The sequence below is a fragment of the Chiloscyllium plagiosum genome, unplaced genomic scaffold, assembly GCF_037043375.1.
Source record: "Chiloscyllium plagiosum isolate Xiang-an unplaced genomic scaffold, Cpla_swu_hap1 HiC_scaffold_34, whole genome shotgun sequence".
NCBI classification, from domain to species: domain Eukaryota; kingdom Metazoa; phylum Chordata; class Chondrichthyes; order Orectolobiformes; family Hemiscylliidae; genus Chiloscyllium; species Chiloscyllium plagiosum.
Window position 1 is genome coordinate 30,050,910 of NW_028270172.1, and position 17,178 is coordinate 30,068,087.

Here is a 17,178-nt window from a genome sequence, read left to right on the forward strand (position 1 = left end):
CCAATAGAAAGCAAGAGAAAATAAATGCAATTGGGTGTTATTGCTATAAACACCAATTAAAAGTCAGTGCAAATTACTGTATGTGCCACTAGATGATTGCACCTGAAATGATACCACAAAATCTTCTCTCATTATTTGTCTGTTATGAAGACAATGGGGCTCCATTTTTGTCTTCTGGCACTTGAATCTTGAATTTGCCCTCCCATCTTGCAAAAGAATCGAAGTAAACAAAGTGACCTAAGTTTTTACCATTCAATCAACACAGCAGTGATTCCAGACTGCCTGAAGCCAAGGACGGCTTCTTCTTTCTGAAAATTCACTGAACAACCCACCAGGTCCCAACTTCCTCAATTTAAAAGGAACAATTGATCAGAAAAATTTCTTGTTGTATTTATTTGATAATGTCAACAGCTGTGAATGAACAGGCCTCAGCACAGTGTGCAGAGAACAACATCTTACTTAAAAAGTATACCAAAGTAAAGTACTTTGTTACAGTGTAAAAATTATTTTTCTCCTTCGGTACTGTGCTGTGTAAAATCTATATTTAATACCAAGGCTTGATTGCCTCAGACAAGCAGCATTATAGTAGCAGTTTGGATTTCTGGATACTATAGTTAGCTTCATTTCAAGAGCGGACTCTTAAACATTGATCACAACCATGGTTTGAACAGATATGTTTTATAGCTCACCAAGAGTAGTAGTAAATTGCTTTCTACTAGAGTGATCTTGTGGTTTATATTCCATTTATTCTGGTATTCACTGATCATACTGGAATCCATTTCTTGCTGTTTAATAGTGCTGCATGTACAGAACTCTGCTCTTGAACACAGTGGACCATTTACATGCCCAAAATCGTTCACCATATCTAACATTGTTCACTTATCAAATATTACCGAAACATAGCCAGTCACTAAAATTCTGTTTTTGTCAATCCAGTTTCCTCAAATCATTTTGGTCAACGGTATTGTTAATGGCTCCATCTGCCATAATTTTCATTACTCCATGAGCTCCTCAGTGCTGTGTGCATTCATTCACTCATTGTGTTCTTTACATCAGTGATCTCCACCACTGATCGATTAACCCTATCCGCTTTCTTGTTGTTAATTGGACTCTCGGTTTGTCCACTTTGTTTGCCTCATGCAACCTCAGAGCAAATAACTTCCAACTGTATTGTGGTGGTATAGTGATTTTTTAACATCACCTCTTCCAAGCCCTTTGAGAAGACAGTGAGAATCTCATTGCTTTCAATTGTCCAAAGATATAGAGGTAGATTGCCCATTGGAGAACCTATTTAATTATCATTTTATTGATTGGCTCTATATTGTGTGGGTGACCTATTGTGTTGGTGTAATTAGATTCAGATAGGACAGTGGGGACCAAGTTTAGGAAAGAAATAAATCTACCAGTCATTAATAGTCTGCTTAGTCTCATTCTGCAGGTTTACATAGCAAAATAGCCACTTATGTGAGGAATTGAAAGGATGATAGTTCCCCTGGAACCTTACCCCAGCATAGATCGCTGACCTCAGGAGAGGAGGGAATTTGCAGCAAATGGTGTGAGTCTCTCTGAGGTAAATTTCAATCACGAAGTTAAAATTAGTTTATCTTGCTGTTTTAATTAATGCTTCACAAATATGCACATGAATTCTCTTAAATGAGCCATGCACCTAAAGGTCTAGGTTCTGATAATGGAATAGTAAGCAGCATTCATCAAGCTGCAAGCTGAGATACAGTATTACACAGCCTGGTTTCATTAAAAGATTGGAGAGGAGATGTTTTCCATCAAAAATGTTCAGTGAACAAATTAGATGCATGCAAAAGTTCACAAAGGTAGTTGGGGTGGGGTGGGGTGCGAGGTGGAAGTCATGGAATGATTTATACATATGAATGAGAATTTTATTACTCATATGATACACTCAGGGCATGTCATGCATAGATTCTAAGCTTTTCAATTCATGTTAATGGGTATGCGTTGTATCATCATTTGGAATAATGACAAGGATACCATTTTCCAAACAAAACTGAAAATCCTGCAGAATTACAGCAGGTCTGGCATAATTTAGGGAGAGACAAACGGAGTTAACTTTTCAAGTCTGATATGACTTCTCCAGAATTTAAAATGGTTGGAAAGTTTTATGCTGTAGAGGAACAGATAGTAAAGGTGCGCACAGCAAACGTCAAAGGAGTAACTAGGTGGTGAAGGAAAAAAAGATGTAAAATGGGTGTAAATGCATGTGTGAAAAAGAAAACAAAACCAGCAAAGTCAACAAGACATGGGTTGTGTGAGAGATGTGTAATAAACATAGAGATCAGATATCACTCTTTGAATTAAAATATTGAGTACTACAGGCTGCAAGTGGAAATTGAGGTGTTGCTCCTCCAGATCATGTTGCACTTCCATTTCCCAATTTTACCAGAGATGCAAGCTCACTTCAATGTTTCATTGTAACCTTAGAAGATCAGCCCTGTCTGCAGTAATTGAGTTGCTCTGCACTGGTTAATTTCCAGTCATGTGTGGAAAATACATGCTGACGAGGGGGGGGTTGCCAATTACATAGTGAAGAGGAATGAAAAGGGATAACTCAGATGCCAAGACAATTAGTATCCTCAAAGGGATACCAATGCTGGAAGGTGACTCATGCAATGAGCATTCTCCCTTAAAAATCAGGAGAGAACAGCACTGACGGGAGGTAATCTCCCTCAAACCTTCAGGAATAGATCTACTTTGTTTTGTCATCCAGAATAATCTGCATGATATACGGTGAAGCCTTACTTACCAATGAAACATTTGCACTCTCTGTAATCCCTTGAGATGTACTGGCAATCCAGCATTATAGCAATTCCTCTCTGTCATGTGACACAGTAAAATGCTGAATAATTTACATACCATTGATCACTTATCTTCTTCCATGCCTGCTTTCAAATTCTGTAACTCCATAACAACCCTCTTCAAGGTTCACCTTAAGAAAATTATTCACTTGTCATGTAACACATGCTTGGAGGCCTCAGTCTTGTTCGTCATTGCTGAATTAGCTTTTGCTGGATTCCACAGAAACGTGTTTCACTATTCGCCAAGAATCTACATACACCATGGTCACAACATATTATCATCGCAAGAATTTGGAAGTAGAAGTTCCAGGGCAAAAAGTGCTTGAGTTTAGAAAGTTTAACATATAACAAAGCCATTTTGACAACCACAAACATCTAAAAATCGCTGCAGAACCTAATAAACCCACTGTACAAAGTATTTAAGAAAGTTAAATAAAACACAGCAGCCATTCATTGAAAACTTTGAAACGACTTGAAAACAAACCCTAATAATTCCCATTTGTAATTTAGTCACCACAGAATTCTGCTTCCAAGAGTAATTGAGTAGAAAAAATGGTTTATTTCATCCAATCACAGAATAAATTTGCAATCGACAAGTCTACATTTTAATGATTAGCTGTGCCAGACTAGAAAATTGCACTGAAAGAGATTATTTCCCCCAGGACACAGAGGAACCATACTAACACCTTAAATGAATTCCAATTGTTAAAGGGAGCATTTCTATTTTTATAAAAAGAATTCAGTTATTATGGTACTGCAAATTTCTATTCAGCAGATGTGAAGGTAGGAGAGCGTGCTGTTATAGCAAGACTTTTCGGAACTTTGTTGCTCAGACAGAAGTTTGCAAAACCCTTAAGTAAATGGCATAAAAAATATTTAAGGTATCAAGTCTTTAAATCTGCACCATAGGATATTCTTCTTTCCTTCATTGTCAAGGGCCTGTATGTAAGCCACTTTTCCATGAAATGTATCATTTTACATGTAATACCTGGTATGACTATGCCAGGAACAGAACAACACATTTCCTTTATTTTTCTCAAACAATCGAGTTTCTCAATGGATTTGCACCTCCTAGAGCCCTGGCAGACTCAGATTAGTTGTTAGCCGTAAATGCACGTATCACTTTATTCGAACTAAACTGTATTTGCATCAAGAACAAATTCCTTAATTGTTGTCGTTTTTGTATCCACGAGAAGAATGTGAAACAGTGGAAGTGCTTGCATCTTGTTAACTTTATCACCTGAATGGGCTTCTGTGAATGTAACCACGGTAAAACACATCCCATGACAAGAGTATTATGGGCTCTCTAACTGATTGGATGGGGAGGTGGTGTGGGAAGGCAATATGCCTTCCAGGCATGAGCATCTCACTGAAAGTCAGCCCACAACATAGGGATGGGGGTTTTGAACTCCATTCTCCTCAACTATTGGGGATGGACATCTTCCTCTCTTTTTCCCTTACTGAAGACTTCAGTTCTGATGAAAGGCCACTGTCCAGAAATGTTAACTCAGTTTATCTTCACAGGTACTGCCTTAGATTAGCGTGGAAACAGGCCCTTCGGGCCAACAAGTCCACACCAACCCTCCAAAGAGCAACCCACCCCCCCCCTCTGACTAATGAGTCTGACATTATGGGCAATTTAACATGGCCAATTGACCTGACCTGCTCATCTTTGGACTGTGGGAGGAAACCAGAGCACCTGGAGGAAACCCACAGGGGACACAGGGAGAATGTGCAAACTCCACACAGACAGTTGCCTGAGGCTAGGACTGAACCAGGGACCCTGGTGCTGTGAACCACTGAGCCACCTACTGCACAGTTCCAACACATTCTATTTTTCATTCTAGTAGGAGTGCCTGTAGTTCCTGACTCAGAGCTGTAAGTGCTAACCACTCAGTTGAAGGCTTGAACAGATTATCAGTCACTGATTGCATTTGTGTAAAACTAAATGTTCCTCCTGCTGCCATTAGAATTTAAAACAGCCAGCAAAATCCAATAGATGTTAAAACCATACATATTGAAATTACTGATGACACTAGACCTTACTTTTGATTTGCAACTATTTGCAATCAAGCAAAATATTTAGCTCTGAACCCGTGACGGATACTAGGCTTATTCAAGTTCAAACTGTATTTAATAAGTTCCACATGTATAGTTTCCTCTCTGCTCCTTCACACAAGGCATTGTTCTTCCATTTGGAATTGTGCTTCTCTGTGTGTAGGAGACTTGTGGAAATCGGACTCTGAAAGGGGAGCACCACCTAAAACATTTCTTCTGGAAAACATGTCTCCTTAACCTACTTCACCAAATAATGCATTCACTTTTGTTTTGTTTGGACCAGACTTTTTTAATTACAAAACCACTATTCCCACATTTATTAGTAAGAACCAGTACACATCCAGCTCTGAACTTCCTCCTCAAATTGCCAGGATGGGGAATTCTCTGGAAATTCCATGGTGTCTCTGGATTTGGAGGATGAGCAACATGTCTTGCTCTTGAAGGAACAAGAAAGACTTTAGTTCACACTTGTGTAGATCCATCCAAGGGCTATTTTTTTAAACTGATCAGACATTCCTTTTTCCTATGTCAGAGGAAAGCTTGGCAACATTCCCTAGGCGATATTTTGAGGGATTTTATCACATGACATTCAACTACTCTGCCTTACACTTCTGCCATTGGTCAGTTGATATGGCTAAACTAGTCAGTATTTCAGAATCTGTTTTATCTATCCTGTAGTTATACCATACAGCCAAGGGCACATTGTGAGTTTGATGACTGTTTCCAACCAGACTTTCAACAAATGAATGAAAGATAAATGTCTGCATGATCTGTTTTTCTACTTAGAATTCACCAGATGATGGTTTTATTCTTGGACACTGCAGAATAATCCAAGAGGATTACACTAAACATTTATGTTTCAGCGAGCAATCACCTCAAAAAACAAAGAGACAAAATATGATCTAACAAGCCAGATTTAAGACTGGGATTTGACCTGTCCAGTAGTAACATAGCTGGGATCATACAACAGGCATCCACATACTGGACAGATAATTGTGTTCTCCACATTGTATAGAGATGTCTTAGGAAGGGTTTGCTGATTGTCAATCAGGACAACTACCCTCACATTCATTTAAAGTAGCAATATATCTATTTTACCAGCAATCAGATAGACACATTATTGTATGCTGTTCCCAGCCATTATTTGCTCTCAAATTCTATTTCATGCCTCCAGATTGGTTGTTTACCTCATTTTAGCTTTCTTCTTATTCCTCTTGCCCACCACATTCCCTTTGCACCTCACTGAACTTTGGGTGGGCTAACGAATATCAGAAGATTAATTCTGAAGCTACACAAAGATTGATCTACATTTGCCTTTATACCCAGGCTCTTCACCTGATGTCATAGAGATGTACAGCACGGAAACAGACCCTTCGGTCCAACTCGTCCATGCGGAGCAGATATCCCACCCAATCTAGTCCCACCTGCCAGCACCTGGCCCGCATCCCTCCAAACACTTCCTATTCATATACCCATCCAAATGCCTTTTAAATGTTGCAATTGTACCAGCCTCCACCACATCCTCTGGCAGCTCATTCCACACAGGCACCACGCTCTGTGTGAAGAGGTTACCCTTTAGGTCTCTTTTATATCTTTCCCCACTCACCCTATAACTAAGCCCTGTGTAGACATCCCTTTAAATGTGAGTTACTGGCGATTTGTTTTGGGCTGATTCAGAGGGTTAGCTTGGGTTCAGGTAGGCAGCTATTCATGTTCTCCCAGAAACAAAGCCATTTCGCCTTTGAACTGTGATAGGTTGCTAATCTGTCACACTAAGCTTTATCCTGAAAACCTCAAACAGAAAAATTAGCCGGTTGAGAAGTATCAAAAGAAAAGGTCCTGGACTCATGATATGGTCCACTGCCAAGTTAGATGGACCTATGTTTGGATGATAATACATGCTCCCAAGTGAGCCTGAGTGGGAGAATAGAGGAGATGGGAAACACTGACTGATAATCTCCCCGATTAAATATTCAAACAACTGTTGCACACCAAGGAAAGTCTTCACTTACAAAATTATTACTTACCTTCATCTTCTGCTTTGGGCTAAAAAAAGATGAAAACAGTACAAACATGCTGATGAAAAACATGGTACGGAACCTTATCACAATTTGACTAAGTGCTACAGAACTGGGAGAGATTTCTCACTGTATCACCCCAAATCCACTTTATTAACTCGCCTCTGAGATTTTAGTCTCATCCGATGCCAGCCTGATTCTGCCATTCAGCATACCCAGAAGAGCCCACCATTGCCAGGATATGCTGGAATGGATTATCATCCCTGGTGCCAGGGCCATCTTTAAAAGACTGTTGATGCACCCAGAAAGGAACACAGTCAGTCTGGAGTTACCTTGCGCGGAGACTCTTACTTGCCCCAGACATGGCAGCGATGGTGAAACTGGTGCCTCACTTTGTGGGCACGTTACTGCGGGCCCTCCTGGATGGGGTGGTGCAGAGAAGGGACATTCTCTTTCCCAGTGACTGGCAGTGGAGGCCATGACACCAAATTACACCAGGTTGCCACCCAAGGTAGGGCAGTCTCAGCCATCTGGGGGAATTCCCAGCAGTGTGTGAATGCGGTAAATGACGTTTTGCATTTCATCCTGTTAAGAGCTATCATCTTCTCTTGGTATCCTCACACCTACCCCATCTTTGCTACTGTAGGTTCACGTTCTGCCACTCTCACTTGTCTGAAACATCCTTCCTCACTCACCTCAAGTTCCGAAAACACTAACCCTGTATGCCCTTTGCACAATCTACTCATTCAGGATGGGACAACTGAGGACTTTTCCCTACCTGCACCAGCACTAACAGCCTGACCACCCCCTTTCATCCCACTCTATCTTCCTCTTACTTGCACAGCATTAGGTAACAGCTCACAATTTAGCAAAGAGCCAAGACAAGTATTGGGTTGCCTAGCATTTGGTCTGTTACCACTTATGAGGATAGGAACCTGACCCTGATGACCCCAGGTGGCTGACTGAATGTGTCCAAGCCCCCTGGACTGGTATCAGGGACTACTCTAAGTGCACTGCAATGGGGCCCCCAAACTGAAGGCTGTCTCTGCTGACATAACAGAAGCCTGCTGATAACTTTCCTGGCTTTGTGTCCAAAGCAGCAAAGCAAGTGGGAAGTAATGGAAGACTGGAAGCTCGGTGAGGGGAGGGAACTCAAAAAGCACAAAAAGGCAAGACAAGACAAGGGATGATGTGAGCATCCTGGTACGCTCAAGGAGAGTGAACGCTAAGGGAGCAAGTGAGCAGCTCTCCGATGCAACCTGGTCTAATCTGCAAGCTGGTCCCTTGGAGCAAAGACTGTTCTTGCAGTCGCATATCAATGCTAGTTGCTGGTACCTCCTGATGCGTTCCTTTGACGTTCAGAAACAATCTGTGCAAATGGATTGGAAAAACAGGCATCACAAGGGGTCTGGGAGGCTGGCAGGTGTCAAGTGCCACTTGTGGCAGAGGGGGTGGCAGTTTAGTGCAGCACATTGTCCTGAGATGTCATTGCTGGGCGTCAAAGATAGCGGTCTGGAGGAGCACAAGTGGTGAGCTGAAGTTGGCATGTATCGAGTCTGACTGCCATGTTGGGATTTGCTGACGGGCAGTCTCCTTGTGGTGGGTGTAGGATGGCAAGCTGCATATCAATGCAGTAAAATTTGCAGTTGAGGCCAACAAAAAGCAATAATCCCTATTAAAAAGGCATCTCACTGCTGCCTAGTGAGATCTTGAATCCTGGAACTCTGCATTTTCAAATAAATGAGTTGCTCCTGGCATCAATGAAGGCTTTGCCCGATTTCTCAAACAATTCCCTCTCATTTCTCATGGAAGCCCTCATCACTCTGGGCCCAAAAAGGATCTGACCCAAATAATTCAAACCATGCCAAGAGACTGCTTAAATCATTCATCCTAGGTTGGAGTTGATTGTCAAGGTGAGCAAATAGTTCTGATCACATTTATCCAATTTGTTCCTCTTCAAACTGTTTTAGATTAGATTAATTAGATTAGATTAAATTACTTACAGTGTGGAAACCGGCCCTTTGGCCCAACAAGTCCACACTGACCCTCCGAAGAGCAACCCACCCAGACCCATTTCCCTACATTTACCCCTTCACCTAACACTACAGACAATTTCGCATGGCCAATTCACCTGACCTGCACATCTTTGGACTGTAGGAGGAAACCAGAGCACCCGGAGGAAACCCACGCAGACACGGGGAGAATGTGCAAACTCCACACAGACAGTTGCCTGAGGCTTCTTCCATTCATGCAATCTTGCACAGATTTATATCAAACAATTGAAAAACAAATTCGAAAGATTCAAGATTCCATGGAATTCAAAATTCGTGCAAGGTTGGGTGTTCAACTTTAGGAGGCTTCACAGCTATACCTAATTCATCTCAGTGTCAAACCATTACTTTCAATGCACTTTGAGCAAGATTGTGGAGGAGTAACAGCTCAGCCAGCAAATTTCCACAAACCAGTTGAAGCTTACGGAACAGAAATTTGGAATAAACTACAGCACTACCAGAGTAGTGCAGCCAATAACAGTGATGCTGAGTCTGTATGTCTCAGGGTGGCAAAAGTGGCAGCCAGAACAGTCATGTGACCAAATCGGCCAATGGCAGAGGAATGTTCTTGGTACAGTACATCCCTTGACAGCTTCCAGCACTGAAACAGTCGTAATGGCAATCAGATGTGCTTGGCATTGCAATTCTTCAACAGATCGTCTTCAATCATCCCCTGCTGCGTACTACAGAAACCAGTGAGCTGACGGCCTTGAGTAGCAGCGTGTAATGTGATTTGCAGTCCGTTTAAATCAATCAGCTACTGCGCAAACAGATGTTTCAAAGCTGCAAAGCAGTGAGGGTTGGTTGCTGACAAATTAGTCAGAAGCTATCTGTCTCAGTGGCTAGCACCTCGGTCACCTGGCCTTGTGTTTCTTACCAACAGTGGTCTCCAGCAGAGGGTTTTTTTTTAAGTGTTTATACAGCAGCATGTTGCATCTCACCCGCCAGCAGTAGCTTCATTATTCAATGAAGAGCTGTCGAACAAGTAATTGGGCCACACAAATTTCATCTCACATTTCCATGCCTCATTTCTGTCACAAGTGATTCCTGTTAATTATGAAATGCAATTTTGTCGACTGCTCCTGATTGCTGAATCTTCCTTCATATTATTTCTTGGAGCTTCATATGTTTTGCTTGCCAAGTATGTGTATGAAGTACTTCTTTCACCAGTATACACAGAACTAATATTCAAATTGACTGAATTAATTCCTTAAGTCTGGCTGATGTCAGAACAAAATTCATTAGGGGTCAGCTATTAAGCTGAGTTTCCTAAAAGCGCATTTGTTGTCAACGCTTCCACTAGGTGGCGGAGTGACTGAGTATACACAGAAACACAGCTTTGTACTGGCTGAATGGCAACTGGCAGGAACAAATTTGGGTGTAAAAATTGACAGCCGGCACACATTGATCCCTATGGAGCATCGTTTCTCACCCTTCGCAAATCTGAGCAGCTCCTCTGAACATTCTGTAAGGGGAGCAGGAGCTGAAATCTGTTTGTATCTTTTGTCCCCAGTTTTGCCATAGAATATAGACTGCCTGATCTACACGGTGATCCAGTGTGAAGGGAAGCAAGTTATTTTCTGGGGTTTACAGATACACAACTTGTGGCAAAGCCTTCCCTTCCAGGCACTGGCTCTCCTCCATCTGGCCCAAAGTTCACAGACTATCCACCAACTCTCCTTGCACCATGGCAAAAGTGAAAACTGCAGATGCTGGAGATTAGAGTTGAGAGAGTGGTGCTGGAAAAGCACAGCAGATCAGGCAGCATCCGAGAAGCAGGAGAATCAACATTTTGGGCAAAAGCCCTTCATCAGCCCTTCCTGCTGTGCTTTTCCAGCACCACACTCTTGACTCTACTTACACCATGTCTGATCTAAATGTTGTTGGGCACTGCACCTGTTCTCCACTGTAGTGAATGATGGGTAATCTGGCTATGTGCATTATGGGAAAGGTGATGCCAAATTGCCTCAACAAAGCCTCTAAATCAGTGGTGGCATCAACGGCCATCTTGGTGTTTACATCATGCACTCCCTTGCACTTGTTACCATTCAATTAGATCATGGTCAAATAGTTTTAGCTCTATTTGTTTTCCTTTTATAACTGTTTTAAGTTGTTTTTATTAGTCTGAGCAATTAACTTCAGTTTTAAAATTTTCAGTTGACCTAGTTGCAACTGCTTTTTTGGATGGGGGTGGAATATTTTTCAGATTTCCACTATCCTTTGTGTGAAGAAACAGTTGTACAAAGGCTTAGCTCTTCTTAAGTTTAACCTTCATTTTGTGGATGTGCCCACCAGACAGAGAGAAATAGAGAGAAATTATCAGCTCCTATAGTCATCTAATATAATTCAAATAGACCACCTCTTAATCTTCCAAAGTCAAGGGAATACAACCTGTTAGCACAGTTTAACTCAAGTTCTCATCCATGTTGCACCCATATTACCACATGGCCACCACATCTTTTGGTCTAAGTCCCTCAAAAGTTTTTGCTAATTAAACTAGCACATCCCAAATTATATATACTTGAAATTTATTATACTAATATTAATTATTGCATCAACACAGAGATTAAGAATAAATAATTATGTGGGTCTTTAAAGTTCAAATATGACAATGATTACAGAAAGCAAGATTTTGATACAGAGATGTGCCTAGAGGTTGTGTTCTGAGTCGTGTTCAAACACAGCTACAAACTACCCAATTCCAGTTCTGTAATGGATAAAGTGGCATTAATTAGACAAGTACAAGAATACCCACTGGTGCCCCATATTGGTAAATTGCAGTGTGTGTATCTGTTGCTTTATAGTTTGCCTCAGCAACTAAGTTACATTCATCCTACCCAAATATTGCTTCATATAGTCGAATGACAATAGACTTTTGCCCCGAAAAATTGGATTAAACAAGATAAATAATATGACAAAATGGAAGATCACTGCCAACAAAAAAAAATTAGATAAGAACTGGATTTATACAACCAAACTAAGTCTACACAGATATATGAGGTTGCTTATGGCAGGATGTTGAACATCAAGTCCAAATAACTGTTGCATTCACATCAACAAAGACCCTGTGAAAATGAAGTAGTCTATACAGGATCTGGGTAAAACCAGATTCAGGCTAAGTGGCAGATAACATTTATGAAATATTAAGTTTTTGTTGGCTATCCCTTGATTCAATGTGATGTCTACTCAAGGTTTCAGGTTTTTGCCATAGATCTTCATTGTAACTGAATTGGCCAAATTTCAAATTATTGATCTTTGGACATAAGGTAGGAATCTCGCCTGCAGTAGCGAGATTTGCAGCGTAGTATTTGTTTCCTTTTTTTCCCCCACTTTGCCCTTTCTCTACCTCATCATTAAAGCATTTCGACTCAAAGCACGATGCAGCTTGATGAACAAGTTGTCATCATATTGAAGGATTTGTCGCAAAGTCGTCCAGTAATTAATATCCATGCCGGTGTGCTAAAAGTTTCAGCCTGTCTCAGAGACACTTTGTCTTCTCCTTGAATGCTAGCCACTTGAGAATTGAAGGAATAGGAGTTTTGCCTTACAGATCATGAAGCAGGCTTTAAGAAAGACACTATCTGCAGGTACAAATCACACAACACCAGGTTATAGTCCAACAGGTTTATCTGGAAGCACGAGCTTTGGGGGCGCCACTCTTTGTTCAGGTGGTTGTGAAGGACAGCACTCCGAAAGCTATTGCTTCCAAATAAACCTATTGGACTATAACCTGTTGTGTGATTTGTAACTTTGTCCACACCAGTCCAACACGGCGCCACCACATGACTATCTGTAGTGATCCTTGAACACGATGGGCAATTTTGCGTGGCCAATTCACCTAACCTATACATCTCTGGATTGGAAGGAAACCGGAACACCTGGAGGAAACCCACACAGACAGTTGCCCAAGGGTGGAATTGAACCCAGGTGCTTGGTGCTGTGAGACAGCAGTGCTAACCACCGAGTCACTCCTAAATAAAGGGTGACTTGGTGATGGGATACCAATCTATGTGGAGTTATTTTGCTAATATTTGTTTTACAATCTTTCCACTGATTCCAGAGGTTGTGGAGAATGCAGTATTGATGGAATCTCTTGTGTCACTGATATACAGACCAGGTCTCAGTGCAGTACATGAGTATACAGTGACGAAAACAACTCTTCACACCAGGGCTTTTGTTGTTGACGTGGAAGTCTTTCTTGTCAAACACTCACTGCCATAGTTTGTCAGGCTGAAATGCTGCAGCTGACCCAGTGTTAAATTCCCCAATTAATTTTGGCCTTATGAGAAATGGTAGGGACCAAGGTTTGGCAAGTATGCAACATCTCTCTTTCAAGATACGTTGACAGTGAAATATTTGGCTGACCAGACTTAATACATGAGTTTTGTGCTCGCAACAGTTGAAGACAGGGCAAAATTATAGTCGGAAACAAAAGGTGAGGCTATCACTTCTAAGTTATTGCCTAAAGCATCAGACATGAACTTCTGGCAATTATACATGTGCAGGTATCCAATACCAGAAAAAAGCTCAATTACTGCCGATCACCTTTCTGTGCCTGATAGTTTCATTTTACAAGTCTGGAGTTTCATTTGTTCAGAAATTTATGATTGTGGCAGATGTTAAAGGATTTTAAAAATTTTTGTGTATCTCTCTCTTTATTGTCATTTTTCTGTTTTGTCTGTTGTCCAAATTGCATTTGCATTAAACATTCCAAATTATACTAAAGCAAAACACTGCAACAAATGAAAATCTGAAACATAAAACAGAAAACGCTGAAAATACTCAGCAGGTCATGCATTATGTGTGGAGAGAGAAACTTGAGAACTTGATGATGCAAGGTCATCAATCTGTAACATTAATTACTTCTTTCTTTTCAGATGCTGGCTGCCCTATCCAGTACTTTTAAAAGTTTTGTGTTTATTTATAATTTAGAATGACTGGTTTAGATTCTGCACCCTGAATATTCAGTCTCAGGTTTGGAATGCAGAGTCAGGGCAATTTCCAGCTCTGCGTGTCTGCGTGGGTTTCCTCTGGGTGCTCCGGTTTCCTCCCACAGTCCAAAAATGTGCAGGTTAGGTGAATTGGCCATGCTAAATTGCCCGTAGTGTTAGGCGAAGGGGTAAATGTAGGGGAATGGGTACGGGTGGGTTGCGCTTCGGCGGGTCAGTGTGGACTTGTTGGGCCGAAGGACCTGTTTCCACACTAAGTAATCTAATCTAATCTAAATCTCTGTACACACAACCTGGGAAAAAATACCCTAAACATCAGATTTCCATTTACAAGGGCTGGAGTCTTGGAGCTATGGGAAGAGACCTGGAAATAGTGCAGAGGCCACCAATTGCAGTGGTGGGCTCGGCAAAAGTTTTGCCTTGGTGAACCAGCATGCCTTCTCCTTATGAGAGTTCTGTTGACAGTTCCAATAATTTTATGCACTTTTTACATACGGTCATGTCTACTATTAACAATTCAAAAGTGCATTATTACCTCTCACACTGGGCACCTGACTTCATCCATGGCACCATGTGCAAATGGCCACCTTAGCTTTCTAAAAGGATTCCCTACCTATCTGGGGAGCTCCACAAGGTTTAAGCCTGCTCTAGTTAATGGAAATCAGACAGAGCTATTTAAATAGACAGTTGCTTCTGTAAATCCACGGTCTACAGTGTGGAATCTGGCTCGATCCTCTGCAGCTAGAAAGTGGGCAGTGTCTCATTCAGAGGGTGAACTCCCAGACTCTGGCCTCTCGAGCCAGTTACATGCAGAATGGGTGGCCTTTACAAAAATGGAAGACCGCATGTTTCAATGAGGATTGTACAGTTTGATTGACTGAGGAGGCATTTTGTCGCTTGCTCTTCTCACACATGCTAGAGAGACCTCTACATGATGTACTGCACTGAAAACTGTCTTTGAAAAACTATGTTGCTGCCGAAATGTCCACAAATATCTGTAGGCAGCTGTAAATACTGCAAACACTGATCTTGTGCTGCTGACAGCATAATCCAGGCCAATATTTGTTTTTATTTGTATGTATATGGGCTACACAAGTAAATTTGCCCCAGCACACTAAAAGGCTTGAAACAGACACCTGGAGGTAATTTGTAGTTTCGCTATCTGAACAGCAATCTACTGGAGCTGATTACCTATGTTTTTTCCATTGAAAACTGAACAACTTTCATTCTTTGAGATTGAGGAGAGGTTAATCAACTCTTTCAAATAAAAGACCAGAACTAATCAAATAACTGCTGAATAAATTTAAAATATAAAAGTTGAGCATGAGATTTGACTATATCACACCTGATGTTTGTATATAAGAAGACAATGCATACTGCTTTTTCCTTAAATATCAGATACTAAAATCTATAACAGATACACACAATTTCAGTAGACCATGTTTCGATGTTATGAACCTGCACCCAAAAACCTGCTGCTCCTAACTCAACTCACACTAACTTCTGGTCACCCATAACTCCTGAGTCAATTTCGTCCTCTGGCAGCTCATTCCATACACACACCACCCTCCACATGAAAAAGATGCCTCTTAGGTCCCTTTTAAATCTTTCCCATCTCTCCTTAAACCTATGCCCTCTAGCTTTGGACTCCCCTACCCCACGGGAAAGACCTTGGCTATTCATCCTATCCATGTCCCTCATGATTTTATAAACTTCCATAAAGTAACCCCTCAGTCTCTGATGCTCCAGTGGAAATAGCTCCAGCATTTCAGCCTCTTGCTATCTATAGCTCAAATCCTCTAACCCTGGCAACATCCTTGTAAATCTTTTCTGAATCCTTGCAATTTCAAAACATCCTTCCTATAGCACACAGACCAGAATTGAACATAGTATTCCAAAAGTGGCCTAACCAATGTATTGTACAGCCGCAACATGGCCTTCCAACTCTTGTACTCAATGCACTGACCAAGAAAGGCAAGCATACCAAACGCCTTCTTCACTACTGTCTACCCGAGACTCAACTTTCAAGGAACTATGAACCTGCACCCAAAGTCTCTTTGTTTGGAACACTACCCAGGACCTTACCATTAAGTATATAAGACCTGCCCTCATTTTCTCTACCAAAATGCAGCACCTCACATTTATCTAAATTAAACTCCATCTGCCACTCCTCGGCCCATTTATCCATCTGATCAACTCTGAGGTAACCTTCTTCGCTGTCCACTACACGATCAATTTTGGTGTCATCTGCAAATGTACCAACCATACTTCCTATATTCACACCCAAATCATTTATATAAATGTTCTTTAGTAACATTTTCTAACGCTACAGCTAACTGATATGTTCATGATTCTATAGTTCTGATATTCTTTGCATCCCTGTTCCCCAATACTCCAATCAAAGGCAGCCTTTATCTCCATAAGTATGAAGCCCTACACCGAAGCTCTTCCTTCATTTAAGTCACTCACTTGAACTTTATCTATTGTTTTTTTTCTAATTTCATGTGTCTTTGTATCAAATTTTCTTTGTCAATTGTCACATGAAATGCGTTGGGATGATCGTCGCCACGTAAATTATTGTTGATACAATTTTATTGTCAAAAGCCTTGTACACATTCTGAATCAAATGAATTAGAAACCTTTTCTCAAGTGAGCCACTGATTACTGAAAGCTCCAGTGGCAGTATCCCACTCAGATACTAAGAACACACGGACAATCTGAATTCCTATTTACATCAATCATAAAGGAGTTAATAAATAAACAGTTTCAGCTTCACTGAACTACATTTATCTGAATAAGCAAATACAATGCAACCACATTGTCGCCTCTTCCCCTGGAAGTTGTTCACTTTCATTGCAATACACTTCCTTCTTGTGGATTCCACTACCTTAACATGGGTGGCTTGTATGAATTGAGGTATTGATATGGATGTTTGTAACGCAAGCAGAAAAGGTTTTTTCGAAGAACCCAGCTTTGATTTCGGACCACTTTTGGCAGAAAGAAGTACCATCTGTAGAATACCACATGACCGCTCAAAGCACCAAGTCCTGTTTTTAAGCCAATACTTACAGTCATAATCATAAAAGCTAGTGGTGTGGAGCTCTAAACATCCAATAGCTACACCTAACTGTTTGATCACTGTATGTTCATTTTCTTGGCACACAAATCTCTGCTCAAAATGAAAAAGCTAAAGTTGGACCCAATAAAAAGGTCTTAAAAGTTACAAAAGGATTGTATAGTTTTCATGCTAAGAAAAATGCTTCCATTTGTGGAG

General features: G+C 41.1%; 1 protein-coding gene across 11 annotated transcripts in view; it reads right to left on the reverse strand.

Annotated features, from left to right (window-relative positions):
• The window catches only part of LOC122564410 (catenin delta-2-like), a 1,213,649-nt gene that overhangs the window by 448,158 nt on the left and 748,313 nt on the right, over positions 1-17,178 (reverse strand). The window lies entirely within an intron of this gene.